Source organism: Pempheris klunzingeri, chromosome 9 (genome assembly GCF_042242105.1).
Source record: "Pempheris klunzingeri isolate RE-2024b chromosome 9, fPemKlu1.hap1, whole genome shotgun sequence".
Taxonomy (NCBI): domain Eukaryota; kingdom Metazoa; phylum Chordata; class Actinopteri; order Acropomatiformes; family Pempheridae; genus Pempheris; species Pempheris klunzingeri.
Window position 1 is genome coordinate 18,324,940 of NC_092020.1, and position 27,346 is coordinate 18,352,285.

The 27,346-nt window shown below is 38.7% G+C and overlaps 1 protein-coding gene across 1 annotated transcript in view; it reads right to left on the reverse strand.

The window, feature by feature from the left end:
- The window catches only part of diaph2 (diaphanous-related formin 2), a 352,442-nt gene that overhangs the window by 95,444 nt on the left and 229,652 nt on the right, over positions 1 to 27,346 (reverse strand). The window lies entirely within an intron of this gene.

The following is a 27,346-nucleotide window of genomic DNA, read 5'->3' on the forward strand; positions in this document are numbered from 1 at the left end:
TCATGAAAACAACACAGATCCTGTAAACGTTGTTGAAGTTTAAAGAAAATTCAGCTATGACAGAGTTAGACTGTATGTTGTGACATACTGACTCCTGCATAATCCATTTGTGTGTGGCCTAGAAGCAAGCATGTGTAAATGTGTGTATAGTGCGTGTGTGGCTCATTAATCAGTCTGTAATCACTGTTTGCAGAGTTGCTGTGGAATCCACAGTATTCAGATCAGGCCTTTCAAGTGGAGACTTCAAACAGCAAGCAGAGTCTTATGGGATCAGACGGGACAGGAGCATGGATGCATTACCATGTTTAGGTTGCTGTTAAGGGTTTAGTCTTTTTGATATACACACACGCAAACACACAAGCATCTCATACACACACGTAGGTACACGTAGGTGTTGGCATTTAGTATACAGAGTACTTGATTGAAGGCCTTTCTGTTTTTGCAATAACATGCAATTCGAATTGCTTTTGATATTATTTTACAAATAAAGCCCTTGGCCTTTGAGACAAAAAACTGAAGATAAGGTGCAATTTATTTAAACAAAAGATAGAAGCATGACAAAAACAAGAAAGTGCAGACAGAGGTCAGAGCACTGCCAGAGCCTCAAAAACTCCTTTGTTCAAAGCCAACTTTGTACTGTACTGGGTTGATGAGTAGTTATATAATAGTAACCATAGTTTAGTCTGATGGCAATGCTATGTGAAAGATGAAAAGAGAAATGTCTGCACATTGACTCTAAACCATTAATATATTTAAATAAACAAAAGGCCAAGTGAAATACGGTAAGTAGGCTTATTTCTCCTTTGAGACTGTGATTCACAAGCTACATTCATTTGAAACGTGAAGGTTGGGCCTGCACAATAGGAAAAGATACAGGGACACAAACCCAATTAGATTCTTTTGCTTGAAAGTGTTGGCAAATTTCATTCAGTTCAACTTTGAGTTTCAACATGTTGGTTCAAGACAAAAAGACAAGGAAACACAAGCAGGGAAGAACGTCACTTACAGAAAAAAACAACACAATAAACATGCCCTGTTGCATGGATGATGTAGTCCACTAATCACCTATAAGGGCTGCCCTCTTCAGCAACTTTAATCATTTAAGTAACATTACATTCCTATCTACAAGGTCAGCCCATCCAGTAGACTGTAATTGAAGTGCTGAGCGAGTGAGAAGTGGGGTAATTGACAGGCTGTCAAAAGAGGTGGCCGTGGTGACATAAGGGTCAACCTCACCTTGCTCTACATCAATTCAACCATAGCTTGGATTTGCTCTTTTTCTCATTTTCTGACAATGAGATTGTGCGGTAAGGCTGTGGATCACATGCACACAAAGCACACTGAAACAATCTTCAACACAAATCCAAAAGTACCTGAAGTACTGGAAAGCACACACAAATAGACACATTCACAGATGTACACCAACTGCCTCCTGCGATCAGTCTAGAAGCAATAAAGTAAGAGTAAGAGGTAAGGTCACTGTCATTATTAGACTTTGCAGCTCGCTGACTGGTTGGACGGATCCAGTAAGTGGGAGTTTCACAATCCCTCCTCCTCAGTTCTCACAGAACTGACTCCTGGGGATGACAGTGAGAAAACCACACTATCACATAGCCTGTTATTCCACTGATGGGGCCTCTGAGATCCACATGCTCTTGTCGCTATGATCTCAGCCTCGCTAATGGTGAAAAAGGAAAATGATCAGTGTGGTAGGTGGACAGATGGATGCAAGATAAGAAACAATTATATTCACATGAATTTATTGAGCCATGGCAAGGTCTCCGTCATTCATTCTGGCTTTTGATAGTTGCTTGTGGCATGTGGATAGTATTGAGTAATGATTTGGCTGTAACACTGATAATAGTAACCATGGTAGCCAAGAAATAGTGGCTAACTGCAACGTTTCAAGGGACCCATTTCCAGGATTAGATTGAAGCCTTGGGACGATAATACAGACTATTGTTTACATGGGAATAGTTTATCGTTGAGACAAACTGGCACAAACAAAATGTGCTGGATCAAGTGTATATAATATTTTGGTCTTCATACAAAAGTAAAACATATTAGCACACATTATATATGTGTATACATGTACACACACATGCACACACATATAAATGTTATTTAGAAATACATACACATTAATATAACTATCCTTCTCCGCTCTATTAATTGAGTGTGTACAGAATCTATCACGGATTCTTTTGGGATATCATTAGCAAAATTACCGCAAAAACAACGGTGCTATTTTCAGGGTACAAATCATGGCAACCCTGGTATCTTCTGAATACACATTTCAAGTGGATCAGAGGAGAAACACAGGGGATAGAGGGAGTTGTACATTATGTCTTTCCAGACAGAAAGGATTTCTGAAAGATGTGAAATTATTCTAATCACTGTTGTCAGCATGGCCTACCATTGTGTTTCAATGACAGGGGAAAAAAAAAGTCTCCATCACCAGGTGCACACATGCACACAATAGATTTTCGGGTAACAACTACTGGAAGAAAAAACATGTCATTCCTTTAAGTTGTTTGTTGTATGCTTTAGTCCGCTACAGTCTTGCCAAGCAAAATACATAACTGCAGAGGTGATGCATGGAGGACACAAAAGAATACAAAAAAGACAAAACCCATTTGAAAGACAAGAAGTTAACTTGTGTGAATAACAGGCCGCATAAAAAACTCCTTTGTGGTCAACATCCTTATGAGCTCTGTAATATTGGCCCTTGATGCATTACTCATTCTCATGAACAAAAGACTGACAAAAAGTATTTCATTAAGCTTTGCCCTGTCTCCCTCAAATAAACTGCCAGGGAAAAATACTGTGCAGCTCAAAACACCAAATCAACCACTTTAATGTGAAGATGTCAACTTTATATTCAGTCATTTGTAGAAGGGGGCAATTTTCATTTTGATTTATAGACAAATAATACCAATGTTTCATCCGGTGCTCTTGCAATGCTGCCAAAGGTTACAAAGGAAATTGAGATTTATTTTGAATGTTGCTGCCAACGTAGAATAAAAGATCAAGTTTTAAATAATCTAAACACTTGTGAAAACAAAGACAAATGCAACATAAAACCAAAGGAGAAGGTCGTTCATAAATGCATTCATCACCTTGGCCAAGTAAGTGTATGTTTGTGAGTGTGTAAAAAAAGGAGATGAGGAGGAGAGAAAAAACAAATAGTCACACAAAATGGATATATAAACAGTCAGAAACAGACAGTAGACAGTAGAAATATGTTTACCATATATGTATAAAAATTTAGGCATCGTGTTTCAGATTGGTCTGTTGTCTGTTTTTTTCTGTTAATTATCTGGAAAAAATGTCAGAATAATAATGACATTAACACATCATATATACTCATGGTGGTCAACCACCTAAAAAGTTTGGGTTCCACATGAACACTGTAGGCATGCATAATTCAAAGCCAAGGCTTAACGTTAAAGGAGGAACCAAAAGAAAGAAAAACCCAGACTAGGCATCAGTACAAGTTCATGGAAAAAATCCACAAATAGCTGTCGAGATATTTCAGTCTGGAGCCACACTACTAATGTGGCTAAAAAATCAATAAATAGACATACCATCATTAGCTGAATACTTTTCTGTTTATTTTTCTACACTATTTGTATACATATAATAAAATCTGTTTGGTTGTGGGGATGTAGCCATTATAATATCAGCACTTCAATAATATGTAAAAGGTCTTTCAAACTGTAGAGATTATAGGTGTTAAAATCTTTAAGAACCTAGAAGAAGTAATCTTCCCCTGGCTTGTTATCTTTTCCTCAGACCTCCTGTCACAGCCTCTTTGCATATACAACATAAGGTGTAAAGAGACAACGACCTTGAGAGGACTTTACACATGACCAGATACACATAATGTCCGTCGAAGAACACATTCATCACATCAGGGTAAAACTGTCTATTGATCAACAGGATACCAAGACAATGATGAATCTTACATCTGTCTGAGAACATTTTGTACAAATTACTAGTTATTCTAAATACCTCCGGTCCCTTTAAAATGACATTCAATTATATGTTTTTCCAAACAAAAAATGTGCTTTGTCTTTTTTCATTTAGCTGTTAGTGGCACCTGAAAGTGAATAGGAGATGAAGTGGGAGGCAGACTAGAGTACAGCAGAGGAAAGAGACAAAAGGATAAACACAACTCTGTGTTCCCCTTTCAGCAGGAATCAAAGCAGCTCCAGTTGCACGAGTGAAACTGATATTGTTGCTGTGACAAAGCACTCACATTGTTCTTTCTGATTACCCGGGATCATGTGATGTTAAAAACAGCAGGCAGGAGAAAATGGCAAATGATGAAATTTAATGGACAGCATAAACAAAGGAGATGGAGGAAACCTCGTGGCACTGTATTAACTATAAACACTACGGTACAGTTTTCAGTTATCAGGGAACAAGCAGATTCTATCAGCTTGTTTTGATTTCCAGTGCTGTGCTTTGTTAGTAAAAAATAATTTAAGTTACATATCGATTTATAAATAATTAAATGCACTAGATATGCTCCCTTATAAATAATTACATACATACAGAAGAATTACATTTGAACATCATACCAGAAAATAGTCAATGTGGTTGGTAGACAGCATAATTAATTTCACTCAGAGGATACAAATCCACAATTGCAATTTTCCTTCAATGTTACACTAATCGCGTGCGCAAAAACAGTAAATCCTTTTTACTTTTGCTCTATTTCCTCTTTTAATTTGCATTTCCCTTAAACCCTCCATGTAACAGAACTGTTATCATAATGAAGGATTTGTTTTCTGATTAGAACCATCCCCCCAACCATAAGGTTAAAATATGTAATGGTAAATCTGCAAAAGCCTACTGCAGCAAATACCACAGACTTTTCACAGTTCTTTTCTCAGGTTTTTTCAATAAAGCAACATGCAATTAATATAAGGGAGAAAATTAATTCCTAATATGATACAATATTTAACATAAGTAAATATTCAGGGTTCATTTTGCAATAATGACCATAGCAACGGTCTGTTTTACATAGCAACGGCCTGCTGTGTAGAAATGCTGTAACTGACCAATCAGAATAAAGTATTCAACAAAGCTGTTATATAATAAAAATCCAAACATTCATCCATGAGTCCAATTTCAAGAAACTCCATAAGGCATTCCTACAATAATGTGTTCACAAGAATGTGACAGACATCCAGGAAACATAACGCCTCCAGCCACGGCTGTTGTTGGCATGGAGGCACGTTGAACCCTCAGTTTTGCACTATCCGATATTCTAAAACTGTAAGATCGATAAAGGAAAGGAATGCAGTACTTGGGCATTAACCCAAGAAGAATAAAACAAACTACATAATTTCGAAATTATGTAGTTTGTAGGATGTATGGGCTGGAGCCTAACAGCAACAGTATAGCCAGACACAAAAAAACTACACTTTACTGTAACTCACACTATGGAAAAGGGCCTTGTTTACCATGGGGGTCATGTCTGTGAGACTTTATTGCTTTCGGCAGCCATCAGAGCTACAACCCAGTGCCAGATCTCTGGAGGAATTACAAATGGAGTCAATTACAATGTATTTTGATGCATGGGAAAGTTTAGACATTGACCTGGGGTGATGACAATTCCCCAGGAGGTGCTGAGGAAATCAGTCAGGGTGATGTGCTTGTGCTATATGTGAGTCTCTGTCCTCTGCAATAAAAAGTATAAGGAACTCAAAGGGGCACAATGGTCTACCTCCTCTCTCGACAATCAACCATCTAAATGCTTGTCATGCACTTACTTGAAGCTGGTCATTTCTCTTGCCAGGACATATTTTGCAGTGATATTGTTATGATACGTTTCTGGTGTCACACAGAGGGTTATGACTTAGGAGTGTACGAGTGGGTGGTTATGGAGCCTATTTTTTCTTTTTTTTTAAAGAAAGGCAAGGCATTCTGTGCATGAAAGATAGCGATGGGAGATGAGTGACCATAGCCTGAGGTTCTAAGTGTGTGTTGTCTGTTTTCATGCATGTTTGTGACTACCATTGTCAGTGCTGGCTGGGGTTGCTGAAATGAGTGAGCTGTCAAATGAAGTAGATGGAGCCGGGGGATATTTTTGAGTAAAAAACTCAGCTTTGTCCCCACAAAGGTAAATTAACAGATAGACAGTCTCTGGTATTTTTGTGAAAGCCACACTTGCTGGTACAACTAACTGATTAATCAGTTTGCTAATGTTTGGTAGATGCCTAACTGACTGATGAAACAACATTCATTTAATAATTAATCACTGTGATCTATCTGAATATACAGTCTTGCACGCAACTTTAACTGAACAAGTCAGTGTAAATGGACATAATTGCAACTTAATGATACAGGTAAATAACGGTATCATAATGCTTAATACTCCTAAGTATGATGCATTCCCAGGAACAAGGAGATTCTGGAGGTAGGGAAAGGACATGACTTGTATGAGTGTAATAGACATGAGAGATACTCAGCGATGGGGGTGTGGCAGTGATAATAGCCTGCAGAGATTGACTCATGCCTCTAACCTCATTCACAACTTCAAAGTTGCACCTTATCACATAGCCGAAGCTATTTCACCTGACACCTCTAAGGGACACACTTCACTTGACATTTCTAGATCCATGAGACGCAAAACCTTACTTGACTTATTGACTGGCCAGAGATCTGCAAAACACAGAGCCAAGAAATGGAACAACCATAGAGTATGAAATACGTTGACTTAAAAATGTGATTAGGTCTAACAGTATTAAAGTGCTAAAGGCATTTGAGACAATTGTCTCATGCGTATAACCATTATAAATGCACCTTCTAAATGATGCAAAAACAAAATCCAAGCTTTTAAATATTTAAAATTAAGTATAACAACATCAGTTAATATGCAGCAGCCACAAGCGGCCATTACCAGGGTGTGAGCATGCCCAAAGGCACAAACACACAGACAGACACACACAAAATACCTGTGCATTCACACAGTGCAATAGTGTATTACAGAAACATTGTGCAACATGACCAATTTAATCTGATAGATTTTGGAATCCCATTTTAAATATGTATACGTATTGCTCTGAAAATCTAAACATCAAATCCAGGGGTTAAATGCTGTGTAATACATCTCCTCAAGGCAAGATTATCAGCAAAATGAGAGGAGGGAGTTTTGTATAAAAACAAAAAAAAAAAACTAAACAGTTGATTCTCATAATGTGCAGATTATTATTATTATTTAATTCTACATTCATAAGATTGTTGGTGACAAGGCACACTTTGAGATTTATACATGTTTTGCCACTTGAGGACAGCAAAAGAAGCTGAAGCGACCTGATGAATTAAAACACCCCTTTTAGCCCTGCTTTAGTCTTGGCCAACTCCTCAGAAAAGTATATGGCCCTTTAGCTTGTTAAATGCTCTACTACGTTTACCAGCTAGTGGCTAATTTTGTTTGTCTTATATTTGGTGGGCAGGTGGTGTACAGTGGGCTGATAAACATGGCAATGAGAGCTGAGCTTGCAGACCGAATAACCAAATTAAATGGGGGAAAAAAAAGAAAAAAATCATAAAAAGTTCCATGAGGAGAGCTGCTGAGCTGACTGACCCCTAGTGATAACTTTTTTCGCCATGAGAACTTGTCCGTCTCAATCCATCATAAGCACTTGGAGGTTGACCACAGTGTTTATACAAAGGAGACGAGAAACTAAAACCACCATTCGAACATATGTGCTTGATTTTTCACTTCAAAATTAAAAAAGGGCAGAGACCACATTCATTTATTGACTGATTATTATTCATCCATCTGCAGACTCATTCATACATTTTTGTTTGCCTTAGTAGTGCAGAATATTGAAAACATATTTATGTGTACGTGTAGAGTATATGTATGATTATTGTAGCACTTGGATCTTTAAAATAGTTTAAATATTGAAACGTATGATTTCTTACGTAAGAAATTAGGATTCCACCACAAGCAGTAAATGGATTCATGATAATGATACAGTAAATTTCAGTGTGCCTCATTACTTTCAGTTATATTTTTCTAGAAAATAAGAGGTCAGGAGTGGCTTGGGCACCCAACTCACTATGATACAAATTTCTAGCATTTGGCTTCAAGATGGACTTATATTTATGAGCCCCAATTAGTGCTATTTTAACCTTCAGTAAATGTGTTTGTTTTTAGGCTAACATTATTTGTCATGCGTGTGCAATTGAGTTCTGAGAATTTTGAGTAATCTCACCAGGACTCTGATCGTGTGTTTTTCATAAACAGCATCAAGGTCAACCAGCTGGGACTTAATGAGATACAGCAGATCACTTGATTGTGAGCCTTTATCCTTTTTTGCTCTGTTACACATTTACTTCCAAAACATATTGCCCAATTCTTTCTATTAGTTACTTATCCTGTACCATAATAACTCTTTGTTCTCTTCCTTTCTCAGTCTCTCTGTTTCACCTCCTGTCATTTGGGTTTCTGTTCTGTTCCCATTTGTAGCTCAAGAGCTCCCTCTGTGAGAGATATTGTTGCCAGACAGAGGAAACTCTTTATATGGGCATATTTACACAAATCTTGCTAAATTTTAATAATTAATTACTTCACTCACTGACGATACTGAAACACTTTCTAATTTCAGTAATACAATTCAGTAATGCCATTAATGATAATATATGGCTTTATTTGTACTTAATATGTACACACTACATGACGGGGTCCATTGTTATTTATCACAATGTTGTTAGTATGCAATGTGGCAAATAATACAATTTTGAAGGAGAGCTGATGGATATATCCATATCAGTTTTACCTTAAACTCAGAGAGATATATGTCATTGTTACCACACAGATATATTTATGACATCATAATTTTTCTTTGGCTGTTTGATTTTCTAAAATATGTGCCAGTTTAAATTATCACTTGGACCGCTGAACATATTTCAGAAATTATATTTGCAATACTTAACCGTCTGCACATGTGTGGTGGTGCATGACTCACGAGAGGAGTGTGAGGGTGGCTGATGACTCAAGGACTGTGTTTGCCTCCCTCTCTCCCTTTTGTTGATGAAGCATTGTAGAGATATTTGTTCCAGCAATCACCACACAATATTTAAAAAAAACCCTACATACATTTGGGTGAAGACTTTCTTTTTTGGCTCTATTTTCCCCAAGATTTTTCTTTGAATTCCGGGGTTATCCACACATTTCATGCATATGGTTTTGTTACTGTAGGTCTACATGAGTTTTTTGTTGAAATGTTTGATGATTTTGAATTGCAGTAGATTTTATTTTTAATCATAAAGAAACAGTTCAAAAGTTTGATTAATGTGAGATTTAGATGAGAACATCAATGCATCTGCACTGTCTATTCAATATAAAGCTGGAGCCAGGAGGACATTGGATTAAACAAACTAAATATAATATGTTTATTGGTGAACTTAGTGGAGGTGCTGGTAGGCATTTTTTTTATCTTTAGACAGACCCAGGCTAGTTGATTCCCCTCATTTCCAGTCTTTAAGCTAATCATATCCTGGCTCCAGCTTCATATTTGACAGACCGGTAGGAGTGTGGTATTGATCTTCCCATTTAACTCTCTATAAAAAGTGAATAAGCATGTTTTCCAAAATGCCAAACTATTCCTTTGCCTGTATGTCATTAGTCACAGACAATGAGGCTCCAACACTAAAAGCAAAAACACTGTGCGGCCAATATTTTACAATATAAGGTGACTTCAAAGAGCTGCAAGAAGTTTCTTTTTTTTCCTTTTTTTTAAATACATTTAGCCCTTGCTTATATCTAGAATTTCTTTCTACTAACAGCACCTCTCACATGATGAGTCCCAAGCGACCACACTACCCAGCAGTCCAGTGGTTCAACAATGAGAAATGTCTGCACTTAATCACTCTGTGTTTGATTTACACCATCCATCCATGGAGACAGGAACCCTGTACATTTTCTAAGTATTGCTCTGTGAACTCTGGCAATCATTCCAGTTGCTGCCATCTCCATCCCTGATTATTGATGAGATTTAAATGGAAATTATGTATTCACTGGAGAATAAAAGACAGCCAGACTCTTCTTGATTGGCTTTAAGCTGAGCAGTCGTACTGAAGGGGCATCTGTCAGATGGTCGCATCTCCTCAGCATATTGGTTTTATCTTCCAGCACAGATGACTGGTTATGGTGGTTCCCTAACAGCAAAAGAGGAGCTAGGGATTGGAAGGTAACTGAATGCATTAAATAGGCTCACTGACTGGAAGATGTGGAACTAGGTACAAGGTACTTGGCAGTTGCAGGGAGACTACAATTTGAATTATTTAGTTAAAGGCACAGTCATCAATATAAATGTAGGAAAGGTATGTTAGAACCATAATTTCTTTTTTGAAAACCTATCTAGTATTTTCTCTTTCAAAACCCACCAACTTAGAATACATTATTTTGCTCATTACTTATTTTCCACTGGGAGTCTGTATTATTGGTATTTCACAACTGTTGTGGTAAGTACTGTACAAGTGGCTTTAAGTTCCTTTTTCCTTCAAATTTATATATAACGTGAAAGATGTGAAGAAATAAAGAAGGAAAGATGTTACCACTACTTGCTAAAATAGTTGTCTGCATAGTTTCTAAAAATGCTATATAGCAAGCATATAGGTTACACACTTGTTCCATTTTGCTTGTAGTTGTCCTGTGACCTACATATAAATGCCTAAATTAGGATTTCCTGTGTCCCTATATCACACTAATATAGTAGATGTGGAAAGATTCATGTCTTACTCGACGAGAAAGGTCAGATCAATTCTCTTACCAACCATATCTGTCTTCATTTGGCAGCCACCATATGAGGACTTCATAGGATATAACATCTCCTTCAAAACATATGTTTGAATATGTGTACAATCATGAAGTATTTAAACAGAGATGTGTTTTGTATTAATTTGGCTGGAGTGTCTGCATGTCTTTTGTTTTTCATCCACATGAGACAAGGAGACTCGGTGTGCACGATTGCCGAGCCATAAACACAGCCCCTTTCCACCTCAGGCAATCCTTAAACTCATCAGCAGTGTAATGAGACTTTCGAGCTGGGAGATGAATTAACTGGCTGATTTTCTTGTTTTTACCCCTCTTCCCATACAGAGTAGCCGAATATAGCTTTGGGAGCAATCCAGGACTGTGATGTATGTAGCATGACCAAGACATATAGAATCATAGATGGTTGAAAAACTGAGAAATTGATTGGATTTTACTGAATTAATCATGTATATTCATGTCAGCAGTTAAAGCTGTGATGTGTAGGCATGGCACACACATAGATAAGAACACACGAACATAAACAAAAGCAAAAACAAGCAAATTCAAACCCTCTGGCCACGTTGAGTGAGTTTTGAAAGAGATCTCGATATCAAAACCATTTGTGTCTGGTGCTTCTCTTTTATAATTAATGTTACTTTACTCAAATGTTTCCCAAATGTTATGTATACTAGTTGTAAGAGATGATAACACTATACATACAGTACTGTGAAGAAATGCTGTAATGTAAGACTGCTTTTAAAAATCTGTTGTTAAAATATAAAATGTAATTGTTTATTTTTATTGATTTATAAAATGCAAAATGAGCGAACAGAAGAAAAATCTATATCAAATCAATATTTGATGTGACCACCCTTTCCCTTCAAGTCAGGGATTTTGTAGGATCGTAGTCAGGTGTATGATTAACCAATTATACCAAGCAGGTGATATGGTCATCAATTTCATATGTAGGTTGAAACACACTCATTAATTGAAACAAAAGTTTCATGCCACAGGTCATCATGGCAAGACTGAGCCCAGCAACAAGGTCTCTCCCAGGCAAAGAATTCCAAGCAGACTGGCGTTTCAAGATGTGTTGTTCAAGCTCTTTTGAAGAAGCACAAAGAAGCGGGCAACGTTGACGACTGTAGATTCAGTAGTTGGTCATGGAAACTTTGTGCAGCAGATGAAAGACACATTATGCTTACTTCCCTTCGAAATTTGAAGATGTCCAGCAGTGCCATCAGCTCAGAACTAGCAGAAACCAGTACGACCCAGGTACATCCATCTACTGTCTGGAGAAGTCTGGCCAGAAGTGGTCTTCATGGAAGAACTTTGGCCAAAAAGCCATAGCTCTGATGTGGAAACACGGCCAAGCAACTCAACTATGCATGAAAACTGAGGAGCTGGGGTGCAGAAAAATGGCAACAGGTGCTCATGACTGATGAGTCAAAATTTGAAATATTTGGTTGTAGCAGAAAGCAGTTTGTTCGCTAAAGGTCTGAAGAGAGGAACAATATTTTCATTTACATTCTTACTTTACAGCATTTCTTCACACCTGCCAAACAACTGACAAAAATTATAACAATCACACTGTTGGTACACCCATAACTACTTGAATACAATCCAATCTTTATGTTATTTGCTTTGGCTCAGATTATGCAAATGGTAATCTGCATAATTATGTCATATCTCAACCACCATAGCCACTGAACTAATAAGAAACAAAGCATAAATCCAAACTGCCTGGACCTATCATGGAAACTGTGTATGTGATGGCTAAGGTGGATTTTTAAGATTGAACAGCCATAAAAAGGTTTAGCTATCCACATCTAACCATGTTAGTTCTGAGAAAATGTCAACTAAAGCTCTCCTACCCAGAGACATCTCGAATGAAAGAGCTTTAATGACAAAACTTTAATGACAAAATAATACTAGCAGTGAAAGGAGATGGTACTCTTATTTGTTCACAAAAATTAAACTAATGGTCCTTCTGGCCCTATTTTAACTCAGTCTGCTTTACTCAAAACCACTGTCTTTGAAGGTGTTAAAAGACATTTTATGGGATCCTTTTATTTTTAAATTCCAGAAATTGCAACTATCAGGGTCATTGTTTTCCCATTAAGATAAAGATTCAAAAAGAACGAAGAGAAAATGTTAGCAAAACCCGGACAGAATAAAGGCCTCTGATGGCTGTGGCAAGTAAAGAGTCAAATGTTTCAGGTGCTAAGTGCCATAGGGCTGGCAAAAACATTGGGGAACTAGAACTGCAAAAGACACACGGTACAGTACTGGTGTTTGTGCGGTTATCTTGTAGCCCAAGGCAGCTTCATTGTGTGCTCCCATTTAGCCATTACTTAAGGGGGTTTGTAGCTTGCAGCCAATCAGCCTATTGTAATAACCAACAACTTTAGGCTATGCCGAAAGCTGCCATTGCCCTGAATGTACAGTAATATTCCACAAATTTAGGTCAACAAGAGAATGAACCTAGAAAGTACTAGAATTATGTTTAGAAAGCATATTGTGGGGGATGGGGGATCATTATTACAAAATGATTTCAGTCACTGCACTGGAGAGACATTTTTTTCTGGGGGCTGAATTTAGGATTTTTTCTTTTTTACCCCATTTGGATAATGTTCCTTAATATCATCTGATTTGAACTGTGGAAAGTAGATATGGTCAGAGTTTAAATAAGAATTGAGGCTCTCTTAGAGAATGAATTCAGCTTTGCGTCGTAGTCAAAATGGACTCCTATTTAGGATACATTTAGAAAAGGTCCTCGCTTAGACAACTACTTGTGATAACTACTTGTGTGGTCCTTGTAGGGTGATGATTATAGAAGTCTCTGTTCAGGACAGTAAGCACAAAATAGGAAAAAAAATATCAACTTTAAAAAAAGTTGTGGTGAAATAAAAGTCTGTCTAACTGTGGAACATTATCATTTGAGGATTTAGGCTTTTCATATTGGTAAACATGGACATAGGGAAAATTGCATGGTTATTATGCTTTAAGGGTTCTCTTAGTTGTGGTCACAAGTACTTATACGTGGCTTTTGTGGGACCTTTGACTGCAGGTAATCAGACACTTGAAAGTAAAGTGGAAGAAAGGAAGGAAGAAAGCCATAAAACTTCACAGACACTCAGGCACCTGACTGGGGACATGTCCATCCAGTTTCATGTCCACACAGTCAAATTCAGACTCTCCCTGGATACAGCTTGTAGCTACAAGTAGTGACTCAACAGAAGTGAATATTGTTCTAAGCATTTCTGAAAGAACAAATACATTTTTAGCTTTGGTTACCGTCTTTCTCTTAAGCCAAGTAGTATGTCAGTGCAGTGGGCTAAGGGATAGTCAGGATCTAAACACATCCTGGAGATCTATGCTCCATGCTTGAGAAACACTGATCTGATTCTTCTATGAACTTGATTAAGTCAGTTTGGAAGCATAGCTCAAGGGCGGAAAAAGGGGATTATCAACGTCTTCTTAAAAGAAGAAAGCTTTAATGTACCCATAAAAACTGGAGTCATTGTCATCTTCTACTAATGGCCTGCCTGATTAACTACAAGGCTATTGCCCACTTTCTCTAGAAAAAGGTGGGCAGGATTTAGTTCATCGCAGATAACGACTTGTGTAACAGAGATGGCACACTTGACTGAGTATGTGGTAGCTCACAAGATGAGGTCTTTGTAAAACAGGATATCCTGGAAGAGAGGTTCTTAAGACTAAACCATAAGCAAGGGTCACACAAGCTGGGAGAGACTGTGCTGTCGGGGCATATTCAAGTCAAGGGCAGAACAGATACACTGTATGAACATCCTCTGCCAAGGTTTTAAACTCACAGGAGTACACTCACAGTGGCAAATTATCTCTGTTGGTGGAGGGAGAAGGATTGGCGGATGAATATAGTCAGTAGCAATAAAACTATTTCACTGCTGGGACTTCAATCCATCAGGTGGCTTAAGTATATATGGTGCATGTGATAAAACTGGTGTATCTCACCAACAGTCAATATATGTGTTGAACATACCTTTCTATCAGAGTGAACTGGTCAAAAAGTAGACAGTTGACAGCTGCTGGCTCAGCTTACACTATAATCATGAAAATTCTATCATTATTTGGGTAGAAGTTAATCAATAGGTTAAACGTAATTCCAGCTAACAACTGGATAGTGGAATGAATGTCTCAATATTGCAGGTCTAAACTGATTAGCTGTGTGGTAGCAGTTAACTCTAATCATCAGGGTTTCTTTGCAACACACAGGTCACTTTAGTGAAAAGAACAAGCATTTCCTTGTACAGACATGGTTCGGTGTCACAGTCTACAGCTAGTCTGTCTTCTGGATTCCATCCCCAGTTCCTAGTCAATGAGCAGCCAGAGATGATCAACCAGGAGATGGAGTCTACCCTATGCTGCATGGCATCTCAGCATCCCTCGTCCTGGTCCCGTCAACTTCTGAGGGTAGAGTATGCCCACCACATACTGACCAGCTCCGCAACAGGACTTTCCCCATCCCAAGGCACCTACAGGTTCCATCCCCCGTTTTCTGATCTGGAGATAGGTTTCATGCCCGTCTGTCCAGGCCTTCATCTGCCACTGCCGCAGGACTTGGACCCAAGCCAGAGTAGCTCTTCTCCGCTCCTCTGGCCGCTATGGTAAGACAGCCAACCGTCATCGATCCAAGCCACCAACGTATCAGATCAGAGGGTGTGGCTGTCGACCCAGGACCTACCTTTACGGGTAGAGTCCAAGAAGTTGGCTCCCAGGTTCATCGGTCCATTCGAGATTCTGAAAGTCATCAATCCTGCAGCATAGAGGCTCATGTTACCCTGGTCTATGCAACTTCCACGTCTCCAATGTGAAGCTGGCCTGTGAGAGCTCCCTCATTCCCCCAGCTCCTCTCCCACCCCCACCCCAGATCATCAGTGGGGGCCCTGCTTATACCATCCGCCACCTCCTCCGTTCCTGTCGTCACAGGAAGGGCCTCCAACGCTTGGTAGATTGGGAGGGGTACAGCGCTGAAGAAAGGTCCTGGGTTTCTGCTCAACACATCCTGGACACCTCACTTATCCTATCAGGGAGTTCCATCGGCGCCACCCAGACCAACTGTTGCAGTCCTCCACATCATCGAGAGGCAAGGCCCATGAGGAACCACCTTCCACTTTTTTTTTTTCTTGGACGCTGGGAGCCGTCCATCAAGAGGGAGGTTCTGTCAGAGTCCTTCTGGTTAACCCTCCTCTCGGTAGTTTTTCACTCACCTGCCAGACACTCCCACCAATCAGCCAACTCTCACCACCTGTTCCACTCACCTGGTCCTAATCACTCATTAAGCCAGTGTTTAAGCCTTTACCACTCACTCACTGCCAGATTTTTCTTCGCTTCTCGATGCAAGCACTCAGCCTGTCTCTAACCAACCTGCCTATGTCCCGGTAATCACCTCAGCTTTCTGTCTCTGACCACGGGTTTTGTCTCTGCCCATTCTGAATCCTGCTTGCTTGTGGCTCCCTGGCTTTCGGCAGCTTTGATTCCCCGGGCTGGATTCTCTGATCCTCTGCCTGGCTCCAACTCTCCCTCTGCCTGGCCCCTCCCGATTTGTCTGTCTCGCCCAGTGCTCTCCTGGTTCTGGCCCCGCTGCTTCACCGAGCTGTGCTCCTGCTGCAGTCGTCACAGTACTGCCTGCTCCCACTGAACAGTACTCTGTGAGTGTGAGTTCTCCTTCCTTGCTCCACTCACCACCTCGCTGATCCAGCTTCACCAGCTTCACCAGCTTCACCAGCTGGAGTCCTGGAGCATCCTCCAAACACAAAGAGACTCCGAACCAAGTTGTTGTTCTGACGTGCATTCATCTGAAATGACTTTTCACTGACGTACTGTGTGCTGCGTTTGTGTCCAAAACGCAACTGTTACATTCAGTGGGCGAATAGATGAGTCTTTTTGCAAAACATAAAACCAACCTCTGGTGAGGCTATATCTTTTCCATATAAAGTGATAGAACATCTTATCTTTTGACCAGGTCTCACAACTGCAAGCAAGCCATGGTCGGCATAATGACAGGGAGACTTATGTGGACCACAATAAAATAAAATGCATGCCATTTAAAGAGCATCGCATTGAAAACTTTGCCCCTTGAATCGGACCAAAAAATGGACAAAGGCAAAGCAGGACAGAAAACAGCAAAATCAAGGCAAAGGCCTCTCTAGGTGAAAAAAAAGTGTACAGGGGAAGCTGGAAACAATGATGGGCTGACATGAAACATAATCCCCTCTGTCTGCGATTTTATTGGCAGCCCCTCCAAAGAATGGTGGCTCCCCTATTATGACTTAACACATCAAAATCGCAGCATAGCACACACAGAAAAGGCCACCTGATGATAAACACAGCAGACAGCGTCAGAGGCTTTATCTCGTAGCTGCCTGCAGCTCGACACAGGTTCAATTTGGCCCGCAACAATCGATTCCGTCCCTCCTTACCTCTGCTTCAGTTGGTGGAATAAAAACAGACCTTTCTGTAAGGAGCAGGTCTCAGCTGGTACGCCATGTCAAGGCAAAGCAGAGGAAAACTAGGGACACCAAGACACCTGAATTATGGTTGACCATCAAACTAACACACAAATTTTTCTTGGCAAAGCATATTAATCATGGTCACTGTAGATCATAACTATTAAATCAAATGTATAAATACATTGAAACCAAACTAAATGAAATACAAATGAACTAATGAACACAAATGATCAGTAGTGTGTTACGATGGGACTTATAAATGGTCAAATTCAAATTCAGCCTACAACTTGCTGCATGCTAGGGTTATAAAATCAAGAAAAACACATACAAACACTCAGATAGACAGCACTAGCAAAACTGTAACAAGTCACTTGAGTACGAAGGATCAATCCTGTAAACTTAAATAGTACCCATATCGATTGTGAGGCAGTGATTTAAGGAAATAATTGTTTAAAAAGATCTAAACCAGACTGTGCATTGAAATACAGCACAAGATAGTCGCTTCACAACACAGGGGCGAATACCTCACTCCATGCTTCACTAGCTAATATTAGCTAGCTTTCACTAACTTGTTCCTGGTAATGATTAACTGTAAAAGCAGTGTAGAGATTTCTAGCACAACTTCACCTACTTCCAAGGTTCATGGAGGGGGGAGGTCAAAACTCCTGCAACACTTGTGGTATAAAAAAGCATTATTGTTGAAGATTAACTGAAATGTAATGTATGCAAATATGAGCCCTGTTTACATACTACTGCTACTCTGCTATTAGATAATAATATAATTATTGTTGACCTGAATAAAAGTTTTTTCTGTAGTATTACTAAAATGAATATCCATGGTTACCCAGAAAACACTGACATTAGTAAAAAATATTGTTCTATATTGACAGATATTAAAATAAGCTATCTATAATGCATTTTCTTCATGAACAAAAGACTAGCTGTGCTGTTACAATATCATAAACATGCAACTGATTAAGAATTATAGTACACTCCTATTTACCAAATGTGATTTAATTAACACTTTTGAGTAAATCTGCCTTTCCACATCCATAATAGTGCTGCCATATGATATTATTTAGCTTGCAGAGCACAATGGGTTGGTGACACAATTGCTGGCAAAATAGCATTATTTGTGGAGTTTTGTTTTTTTTGTTTGTGTGGGTTTTTTTCTTTTTTTATTTGGCTGCAAATATAAAAGGTGTTTTGGTGTCAGAACAAGCTGCCATCTTGTGGCTAATTTTGTCCTAAAAAGTGACACCACTGCTGGGTCTCTATTAGAACAGAGTATAGCCATTTCCTGAGCTGAAAGCAAAAGGGTTGAGAACAATATCAGACTCATTACATGGGAGGAAAAACACTTTTATAGCAGCGTGTAATATAGAACACTCTTTTCATGACAATTATTAATACCCTGTCCCATTTATTTGCAATATCAACCCTCACTCCAACGAAGGTTGTCCCTCTGATCAGTATTCAGGCGACCTGGCTTCAAATCCTCAATTTCACATGCAAATGTGGTGCAACTGATTTAAATAATATTTGAATATGGATCACACAGTGTGACTCCATATCACAGAGGTGTAAAAAAAGAAGGTGGAAAATGCAAATTATCAACATGTAAGAGAAAGGTCATAGTCAGGACCTGTTAGATTTATTTTGGAAATAAAGGGATGGCTGCTAAATTAGACTCCTTCCATAAAGCCTGAGGACAAAATTAGAGGAAATCAGCATGATTTACATCATATAGACCAACAAACACAACATGTTCTGTACTACACAAAGGAAGCTGCTTCTGATGCTAATGTGGGTTTGGCTTGTGTATACAAAACGACGGTACCTTTTTTATCCTACATTCCAAAACACACCAAGATGAAAAAACACAGGTGAGGTACCAAAAGCTTTGGTTACAGCAAATCTTTGCCTGAGTCTCACTACCTTCCCGCAGAACACTGACCAAAATCACTGTAAACACTTAAGAAAGACAACATGACTACACAACTACACAACCACTGCTGTGGTTGCAATGGTTTATACAATAGTTCATAACAGTATAGCTGTGATTGCTTTGAAATTCAGCAGTGCATAATTTCCTGGAATGGCAAGAAAAAGAAACAAATGTGGCATTTGCTGCGGACAAATAACCTGGAAGATGGTTTTCATGATAGCTAATCCTACAGATAAGCATGGTCTTGGCAGACTCTGCAAAAACCTATAAGTGCCACATAAATGTTGCAATACAGGCAGTGAATGCCTATGTACTGCTCTGTCTTTGCTCCTCTGGGGGTTATAAATTACGAGTGATGGTGGAATCTTCACACATAGTGGCATGCATTAACTGAAAGGGGCCCATGGGAGCCTGCTCCCTAGGGCCCAGTAAAACTGTGAGCAGCCCTGCAATGCTCGCTTCTGGCCATGCATTTAAATTATATATTGATGACAGCTGATGATAAAAATGACCCAATTTGGTATCCAAAATCAATTTTCACCCCCACTGATGCACAGTGGTTGGCGAAAGCTGACCAGATTCTTATGACAGCATTTGAGCCACAGACACGTTTTCTCAAACAGTGGTCAATAGAGGCAGAGTGTGTGGGAAGGAATTGAGTGAAAAACAGAGGCACTTTACTGCAATGACCACCTAGCCGGTAAATGATCTGTTGCCTTTCTGGGTAAATAGCATGTCTAGTATGATGTGTATTTTTCTCCATGGCAGGGTGTGGCTTTTGTACATGAAGATGAACAGAACTATGATTGGCACGATAGACAAGAGCTCTAAATTCCCTTTCTACTGATTTGAAAAGATGTCACTAACCTGATCAAATTTGTTATGACAACACAACAATGAAAAAGGTCTGTGACGGTTTGGAGAACATTCCTCGATTCATATCTGACAGAAAATGTATATTGCTATTTGTTTAAATATAACAAGGATGTCCATTTCTGCTGCTAGCAATTAGTTGTGCAGGAGGCCTTGCTCTTAAGACGATTATACCATAAGAGGATAACGCCCAGATGTACAGCAACACCAACACATAGACACACCATGCCTAATATTTGAGAGACACTTAAAGCACATTTCTGCCTACGTGATGCTAAGACAAGAGCATTAAGTCTTCACTTTCAAAGCAGTGAAAAGGATCACACAAACTCAGAAGTGATTTGAATATTTTACTTCTCTCCTACATAGTCAGTACTTGGGCTCCGGCCTAGTTTTTACCGCTCTATACAGTAACAGGATGAGTTGAGGATGAAAACTGCCATATATGAAAATCAGTCAAGTTGGGTCTTGGTGCCTTTTTTCCCCCATTGTGGGCATGCCTTTTGCTTGATTTTAGTTAATTAATATTACATTTCTTATTGCCTTTATGTAATTATATTAACACTATGCTATCTTTTTTGAAATTATCCAATTTTACAAGGTAATTTGTGGCACATTGAGCTATTACAGCTATTATCATTATTATCATTAGATTATAATAAGATAACATTTGGATGTTGACTGAGATGTGAAATTAGAAAAAAAAAAAAAAACCAATATTGGTTAGTTTTTTTCAGTCTTTGGTCCTCTTCATGAATGTCAGAAAGTCAGACAAAACCAAATCAGTCATCCCTGGATTATGAAATAAAACCCCATATCCCCCTATTGCTGGATTTGAAGTGGTCTGTGGAGGAGAACTTGGAAGAGCACTTCGGGTTAATGCTTAAATGAATGATTTAACAATAGTATGATACCTATTTGGCAAGCTTAGTCTTTTTAATATAGATCTCACCGGTGAACCATCACACAGGCACACAACATAAATCCTGAACAGGGTGCGCAAATTGTACTGCAGATTATACTCTTTCAATCTGTCAATATTAAAAATCTGTGCACTTGTTATTGTAACACCTCAACAGGGTCTTATCTGGAGGGTGCAGTGATCACCTCGGGGAAAACTCAATTTCCTGCTCATTTGTACAACGATCCTCATCATTATCTTACTTATCAGAATCGCATGGCAGACATGATATTACAAGTTTCTCCATGAAAACAACTTTAAAACGACTTTAAAGCTGTTGCTGACAGGACTGCTGCACTTCAAGAACACAGCAGTTTGTTGCTCAACAATTTACTATGACAGGTCAAAAGCATTTTATCTGCCTGACCTCATGTTGCAAGCTTTTCTCAAAGCACAATGCACACTGTAAATCCAACTTTGTGATTATGTCCTAAGTAAATGCAGATGTCAGGCACTGTAATAATGTGCTCAGCCAATTAATGGAGATCTGAAACACTGAGGAGTACAGGCCATGGTACTTATGTGTCAGTGACTTATGTGTGTTGCTACCAGAAGAGCTTTTCCAGCATGTTTATAGTTTTCATGCATCACCTGCAGGGTTACACTGCAAATGAGTATCGCTATGCCTTACAGGATGGTGCTGTAGTACAGGAATATTCTGCATGACACCATTGCTGGATGAATGAATAGAGCTGCAAAATCAGTCTAATTACAGAGTAAAAAGGCTATGTGTATCAACACATTATTAACATTTCCGGTGAAAATTTCTGCTGACTGTAACAATCTATTTAAGGCACATGGTTAGCAGAGAAACACTCATAGTTTCTGCACAACATAGATACATGCACTATTTTTGTGAAGAGCTATTGCATCCTCATAGCTCAGAAGCTCTGCTGGTACATTTAGCAATTTATACTACTAAAACGGATCAAAGGCAGAGATGTGGATTATGCTGTATGACTGGTTTGGAAAGTTTATATGAATGGTGGAATCCATTGTAACTGTTGGGAATAAATGACTGGCAGATGTGAGCTTCAAACCTACATTCAATTTTGAAACTGTTAAAAAACGTGTAATTAACATGGCTTAAATGAATAAATTGAGGAATATTTCAGGTTATAACAATTTTGAACTGGTTTAACTAGATTTTAAAAATGGGCAGCTGAGGGTGCATTTGACAGAAATAAGGTCTGTCTGTTTTTAGATAATCACTGTCAATTGGCAGTTTTATCACAACAAGAAACCATAATTGCACTTCTTTCACTGCCATGTACATTTTAAAGGAGACAGGACAAGTAATTGGTAATGACTTTGAAAGTATACAAGTCTGCTCTCCCATGTGCCCCCATTGCAGAAGGTGACATTCCATCTACCGCAAACTCACAATGGCTGGCTACTTTTGCTCCGCTGGGATTTGAATCTTCTGGCTCCTGAGTTCAATCACTGTATATCATTAAACAAAACTTTTATGCTTAGTACTGTGTGAAAGATCTGAGTACATATAGAAGAGTTTGAACTCAGCAATACCCACGCATTATACCCGACTGTTACAGAGACCAGCTTGTTGCTCAATTATTGTTAAATTCTGAAAATGCTATGATTATTGTAATCTACCGCAGTGGGTTGGTTCTAGTTATGAGTTAGAGCAGAAAAACAGAGTTGCATTTGAAATGGAGCTTCCTTGTTCACCTCAGCTCGTGGAACACTCCCAGCATGGGAAATGGTCTACTGTGACAGGCTGAATTTCTAGGCTGGCAAACAGCATTATTCTCATTCCTGGTCCCATTGTCAGCTCTCATTGAAATCTGCTGTCACGGACTGGAGCCTGATGCTAAGCAGGGCTGCTGGCCTCCCTGCATGTGTCTATCTCTGTCTACATTCATATTGGCTGGCCAAAGTGGTGATGTAAGAAATCAGAGGTGGAGGGAAAGAGAGATGGACAGAGAGAAAAAAAAAGAAGAAAGAGAGAGAATAGTTGTTTTGGTCTCACAATGAACTACTCATCCACCATGAAGTGAGTAAAGAAAGAAAAAAAGGGGGGAAAAGAAAAAAAGAAAAGTCTCTAGAGCTCATCACTCATCCTGAGCTGGTGGAGCTAGACAGGTCTGTTTCCTGTTCCTAATATTCTTCATGACAGACTGTCCATTTAAACTGCTGGCCTCACTGATCCAGCTCTATCACTTTCACAGCCTGGTATACCTTAAACAACCGGTGAGGAAATTGTTTCCATTTCAAGCCACGGTGACAGCATTAAGTTGACTAATGGTCGTGTGTACTTGATGTTATACTGGCGGCCAGATAAAACATTTTTAATATAAAGATGTGAATTCTGTACTTCTGATGCAGCAGGCTATGGAAACTTCTATCAGTGTGTTAGCCATCACACACTGAGGTTTCCTTCTTTTTTGCCTTCCCCAAAATGATTTGTTGGTGTGAGGTTGTTAAAACCCACAAATAATGAAAATATTTCTGGCTTTGCTATGTTTTAAAACCACTCTAATCATGTAAATATGTATGTGCAAACCTGCACAAAATGTCCAGTCAAATCAACTGGAAATCTGGGTCTCAGGACTCCAAAGACTGTCATTGTTTGTGTATTACTCAAGACTGTGCCTTCAATAATACAAGTACCCTTGCCAAATTCCTTTGATGCATAAATGATGAGTTCTCAAACACGAAAAGCTTCCAAGGTGTTTGCTTGGTAGGCAGTAACACACCAGATGATAAAAGTAAAGGTGTGGACTTTGCACAAACAGGGCATTTAAATGTTAACAAACCTATAACCATTAACAGCACTTCAAACCTTTGTAACTTAACACGGTGGATAGTCTGAAACCCTGAGCATAACAAAATGGACACAACAGAAGAGGACATTTATCTAAACTTGAGTAGATTCTGCAAACATGCCAAACCAGTGGTAAAGCAGTGTCTGATGTTGTTATCCTAACGATGTTCCATCCACTGGACCTTTTCTGACATCAATCGAAATTTTAGACCCAAGTGTATTATCTGTATGAATCCTATGCACTGAATTAGCATTGATTTTGCAAGATTTTTTCTTAGTTTAAAACTTGGAAAAATAGTGATGTCAGGACATCAAGTCATCTTGCGTTTGGATTTTTTCTCTCCTTCTTCCTTACAGACCCACTTAATCTCAGTCACACTGGATAGGAAGCAACAGTGAGCTGCAATCTTCAGGTCTCTCTACAGATTTTCAAAGAGGTTTAAATCCAGGCTTTGGTTGGGCCTCTCAAGTACACACAGAGACAAAGCCACTCCACTGTTGTCTTGGGCATGCAATCTGGGTCAAAGTACTGCTGGTAGGTGAATCTCCACCCAGCTCCAAAGTTATGTGTACTTCATCATTCCCACAGTCATTACCAGCTTCTCTGATGCTGGAAGCAACACAATGTTTTTGGATTTTATTTCGAAATTTTTAAAACTGTCTCCAGGTTTACCTACATGCAATTTCGCACTTTATAATTTGAAATAAACTTGAAATGCTGCACATTTGTGAGCCTCATACCTCACCCTATTAACTCCCACGATTAAATGGCAAGTGGAATTCCCATTGAATATATTAATATGCACCTAAATCAGATTGTCATTCAATTACTTCTAAAGGGAAATGGGAAAGTTTGACTACAAATCTAAGAAGGGAAACTTCACTGACTGTGAAATAGATTTTCTTTTTTTTTTTCAGAGGATGAGATGGTCTGTTGTTGGTGTTATGTCATCGTTTTGACACTCCCAATTTTTCAATTGGCTGCATATCACAGCAGAAATGAAAGCTGCTAATTCTGAGAGCGAAACCAGAGAGCTGAACAATTACTGAAATTAAAAAAAAAGTGGCCAGATAACAAAATTGATGACAGGAGCCGTGTTACTGTGCACTGGCAACCCAAAGGTAACACTGTTTGAGGTCAGGAGACGCAGGTGATATCGCAGCTCACTTGCTCAGAGGAGTGTCTGCCTCCTATAATTGGAGAATGCCTCATCAGTAGTGTTACCCACAAGAGAGAAAGACCTGGCAATGGTTTAAGCCACAGAACCAGGTATACAGGCTAGTCCTTTGTTGTATACAACGCAGTGCACTGACTTATAAACTTTGTATGCTACTTAGTCATTTCATACATTCAACATGCATTATACAGTAAATTAATAATAAGTAATACATTGGATATTCCTATTGCATCAAATCCCTCTCTTCAATGTGAGAGGGTTGTGACTAGGATTTATGTTTCAAATTAAGAAAATGTATTTAAAAATAACAAGGTTACTATGAGAAAAATTGTAAAATCAAAATGACTGACGTCATTTAATTTCAATTAAGATTAAACAAAGGATAAAGCTGCACCTTTTTGCAAACATTACATAATTATTTTGCAATAGGAACTCCTTTTTATGATTGCGGAGATTAGAAACCAATTGAAAAATTGCACTGAAAGTAAAGCCATTTCTGTGTGTTTGTGTGTTAGCGACTGCATATGGTGTATGTGATTAACATTTGGGAAAAAATGGGAAATACAGCTCTATATAAGGTTGATTTGGAAAGAGTGATGAAAATCAGGCTTTTTGCATTTAACACAGTTTCATAAACATTAATGTACAATTTATCCTAAGAATTGAAGCACTTTATTTGAATTCAAGAGTACTTTAAACACACACAACATATAATTTATTTAGTCTGATAAAATACAAATGGGCGGCTGTGTGCACTGTGTGTATGCGATGTGCCTGAACTTTTTAAAACTCTAATAATGATAGATTCATAGAAAATAAAACAAAAAAACAGCAAATGTTTGCATGAAATGACCATATTGCTTTGCTAGTCTTGCTAGCAGTTTCTTGGATAGCCTAACTGCAAGCAAGACACTTTCAAAATGTTTCCAAAACTTCTACAGCTACAATATAGTTTTTTTTTTTTCTTACTGAACTCTTATAAAACCCTGACGTCAACTTTTAAATTGAGTCAAAACAGATCAGCTGTGAAATCAATGAATGACCCACATGTAAATCCTAAGTTTCTATCAAAGACACATCTCTATACCAAAAAATTAACATGTGTGCGTTTACTGCAGTAATACATAAGTGTTTGGCTTGAATTATGTCCATTCTTCATTAAGCTTCTGTAGCTGACATTAGTAAGATATCCTCCCTGGACTGGTATATGGGAATAACTTCTCAACCCCATGATTCCCTGCAACTCCATTGAAACCAAAAGAAAAATGATCCCCTCTGTGTTATACCCCATCCAAAAAGGCATTTTGTCTACGTAATACAGAGCCAAGTACTGCTAGGAGTTTAAATGGGAAATGGGCACTGCTTTATTATGCTGCAGTGCCTTCAAATGAATGTGGATAATAGATATATTCACAGCGGTATTAATATCCTCAGAGTTCATCTTTTTTTTTCCTTCCCTCATTCTCCATTTTCTCTCTCACAGGCTCCAAAGTACTTTGCCCTTGGCTATGCCTTATACTAAATAGATTTATGAGAACATTTGTGTCATATTTCCTCTTTTCCCGGATTGTCAAGACAGATTGTCAGTGCACCACTGATTGAGTGGAATCACCACACAGACTTAGTTCCCATTGTCAGGCCCCACATATTCATCTCTGGGGGGGATTTAACAAGGCAAATTGGCCAATGACACTTCTCTCAAGGCTTTGCCGCTGCTATTAAGATGAGGTCAGGGGTATGAAAATAGTGGATTCTATGGCTACATTTCAAATCATTACAGTCTCAATATCCAATAGTACATTCATGAATGAATGCATCTACTGTAGAAACTGTACATACTTTATGTGATCAGTATTTAACATACTCTTATTCAGTGGTGCATCATCCTAGATGAATAAGGGAGATACAAAGAGCGTACATAAGTTGATGGTAAATGTTCCCATCAGTAACATTCACCTATACAATCATCGCTATACCAGTCACAATTGATATACAATCAATATTGATAGAACACTTGTGGCTAAGACTCACATGAGCTGTAATTATGATATTAGATGTTTTTAATAACATTGTACACACACACAGCTTGCAGTGAAATATGTTAGTAGTTTTGATACAAAGCCGATAAAATAAGCAGAACTTGCCTCAAAAGCCAAGAACCACGTTTTCAAAAAAAAGGGTGACCTGTATCATGCTTGATAAATCAATCCAACAAAGGACATACATTTGTACATGCACAAGGGATGTCATATACAAAGTAAAGCCCTTTGTTCCTATGTAGTGGTCCTAGGTGTTAGCTATCAACCTTAAGATTATTACAACAAACG